This window comes from Colobus angolensis, unplaced genomic scaffold (assembly GCF_000951035.1).
Source record: "Colobus angolensis palliatus isolate OR3802 unplaced genomic scaffold, Cang.pa_1.0 Scaffold19, whole genome shotgun sequence".
Taxonomy (NCBI): domain Eukaryota; kingdom Metazoa; phylum Chordata; class Mammalia; order Primates; family Cercopithecidae; genus Colobus; species Colobus angolensis.
Window position 1 is genome coordinate 10,929,782 of NW_012115043.1, and position 3,293 is coordinate 10,933,074.

General features: G+C 40.3%; 1 long non-coding RNA gene across 2 annotated transcripts in view; it reads right to left on the bottom strand.

Moving 5' to 3' along the window:
* Positions 1-1,355: 1,355 nt before the first annotated feature.
* LOC105510593 overlaps positions 1,356-3,293 on the bottom strand; it is a 5,973-nt gene continuing 4,035 nt past the window's right edge. For both annotated transcript variants that reach the window (XR_001001583.1, XR_001001584.1), the window contains one exon: positions 1,356-1,868. This is a non-coding gene — a long non-coding RNA (uncharacterized LOC105510593). The remainder of the gene's footprint in view (positions 1,869-3,293) is intronic.

Below are 3,293 nucleotides of genomic sequence, written 5' to 3' on the forward strand. Positions count from 1 at the left end.
CCGTCTCGGCCTCCCAAAGTGCTGGGATTACAGGCTTGAGCCACCGCGCCCGGCCTGAATTTTTTTTTTTTTTCTCGTAATGCAGCTGGAACATCATTGTCTGTGATTTATTTTTCTTTATTTTAATGATGGTAGAGTATTCCATTCGGTAAACATATCATGCTTTATTTGCCATCCTCTACTGCTAACATTTGGGTGTTCCCTTGAATGTTTTGCTGATATAAATAATGTTATGATGAATCTTGTGTATATTCATGATTAATTCCTACAGCTATATTTCTAGTGGTGGAATTTTAGAATGAAAGAAGAAATCTTTTTCCTCTCCTTTTAGTGATGAGGAAACTGAGGCTTGGAGAGATTATCTTGCCCCAAATTATATAGCTGGGAAGTGGCAGAGCTAGGAATAGAATCCAGATTTCCTGACTCTCAAATCCCATATGAGAACATAGCTTATACAGCTAATCTAACAATACCAAATTTTTCTTCATAAAATCTATGAATGCAAGGTAAGTATGTTGTTGCTGTTTTGGAGACGGAGTCTTATTCTGTCTCACAGGCTAGAGTGCAGTGGCACAATCTCTGCTCACTGCAACCTCTACTTCCTGGGTTCAAGTGATTCTTGTGCCTCAGTCTCCTGAGCAGCTGGGACTTCAGGCATGCGCCACCGTGCCCGGCTAATTTTTTTGGTATTTTTTGGCAGAGATGGGGTTTCACCATGTTGGCCAGGCTGGTCTCAAACTCCTGACCTCAAATGATCTGCCTGCCTTGGCCTCCCAAGAGAAGTATCTTGATAGCTACTTTCTTTTCTTGAGGTTTTATCCAGCAATCACCAATCCAGACAAACTCTCTAAAATTCTGTAATCAGAAGGGAGTAGAGAGGCTACAAATAGTAATGATCTATGTTTTCCTAATTTATAATTTAATCCGTTTCTCATGCATCTTCTTCAAAATGTTAATAATATTGTTACTCTAAGAAATTCTTTATGGACCCATGGTATTCTATATATTAGGGAATAACTGGTCACCACCTCTCTACTTTCTTTTTTTTATTTTTTATTTTTTTGAGACGGAGTCTCACTCTGTCGCCCAGGCTGGAGTGCAGTGGCCGGATCTCAGCTCACTGCAAGCTCTGCCTCCTGGGTTTACGCCATTCTCCTGCCTCAGCCTCCCAAGTAGCTGGGACTACAGGTGCCCACCACCTCGCCTGGCTAATTTTTTGTATTTTTTAGTAGAGACGGGGTTTCACCGTGTTAGCCAGGATGGTCTCGATCTCCTGACCTCGTGATCCGCCCGTCTCAGCCTCCCAAAGTGCTGGGATTACAGGCTTGAGCCACCGCACCCGGCCCACCTCTCTGCTTTTAAATATTTGTTTAATACTCCATTGGATCCTAGGCCTTTTACTGTTCATCTGATCTGAGAGTGAGTCTCATTTCCTCCAAATTTAGAACGGCATTTCCATTGTCTCCACTTTGGCAGTTTCCCTCTCTTCTCTAGGTGATTCAAGACATGAGTGAATGCATGGGGTTGTTCCTTCCTTCATCATAATGTAGTGATACCCTTGATCTATCTATGTTTCTGCCATCAGCAGCAAACTTTGTTTTGGGGGGAGCTGCAGACCAGGTGATATTTCTTCAGTCTTTACTTGCCTTGACTTGGTATGCTGACCAGGATCTATGGTCGATGAGATATGATTTAGGTTGTCTATCCAAGGGCATGATACATGCAAACTTCCCATAATATCTGACTTGCTTTGGGGCAGCAACTCCATAATCTTTGGGCCATCCTTATCTGACCTATTCTGGTAGCTTCGACTTTGGGGACTATAGCCACATCCAGGCAAGTCACCCACAGACAGTTCACGTCCATACCTGCCCATATGCGTGGCAAAGATAAACAGATTTAACAGATTGCAGAGGCACATAAAGTAAAGCATTTCTGGAAAAGCATTGTGAAAGCTGCTGATGTTTACCTGAGCTGAATTATTCACTTATAAGATAAAACTGCTCAATTCTAGAGGGCTAAACTCAAAGTGTTGATATCAGTTCACACCTCTGCCCTCAGAGCTCCAAGATCAAATTTAAATCAACCAGATAATATCTAATGGATAGCATCATTTTCCATACAGACACTCAATAAAAGGAAATCAATTTGGAAAAATAAGGCTTCTTATGATTCTTACTATACATGAGTACTAATCATACACCGGGGCCAGTAAATAACAAGAGAAATTACCCTCCTTACATACGGACTTTTCATAGTGCATTGAATAGTAATCTCTGAGAAGACGGATGTTTCCCAAATAAGTTTTGTCTGAAGATTTCTTTCTCAGATAGACTGATGGTCTCTTTATGTTCCCTTTGCTGGGGAACCCGGAATGAGGCTTTGTCCTTGGAACTGTTTTGTTAAAGATAAAGGCAGGACTTGAAAGAGGGCACACTTCTGGTCTGCCTGTCCAAAATTAAAAGATATTTCTGGGCACTAATGTCAGAAAATATGACCTAGAGATGGAGAGCAATCACAGATTTTTTTTTCGAATTCAAAAAACAGGAAAAATTCCTCTTATCCATTCCCATAACCATTTTTCAAACTAAAATGGAATTTTTTTCATGGCGTCAAAAGCTCCTTGGTTGGTGAAAGAGCTGAAATATTATTGCCGAAACAGCTCAACCTAGGCTCAAATCAAACATAAAAGAAACCTCCCATTACAGTATTATTAATGTTCATAATTAGTATATCTAAATGATTTTTAAAGGCTTTTTATGCAATTACAAAATCTTTGATTGTCGTAACATTGCTAATGCTTTGATGCCTTCCACGTGTTGTCCTTGGTCCCTGCAACCCTGGCACATAATTTATTTCTCTTTTGAGTGAACTCTAAGCATTAGTGTCCATTAAGAATTTTTGAAACAAAGTCCAAAGATTACTTGGAGCACTTTCAGTAATATGTACTGATTATCATTAATAGTTCTTTTGTCCTAGACAAGGACATTGTTTTGTAACATCATTTTGTTTGGCGAGGCCCTACTCGGGCTGTGTTCCGGATCCGCCTCGTGCATAGATTTTCTTTTTGACTATGTGTAGAATGGAGCAGTCTCCTGGGACAACTCAGGATTGAGGAGGAGGGGGACATAGGGCCAGCATAAAGTGCTATTTTTTCTTTAGAAAACAATTATTAGCTATTCAAAAACAGAAGTCTAAATTCTAGGCCTCGTTTCTTAGCTAGTGTTCATACACTGCATATAAATTTGCCGTTTTAATTGCTAGCTCCTTACAATGAGGAAGTGAAAAAGAAG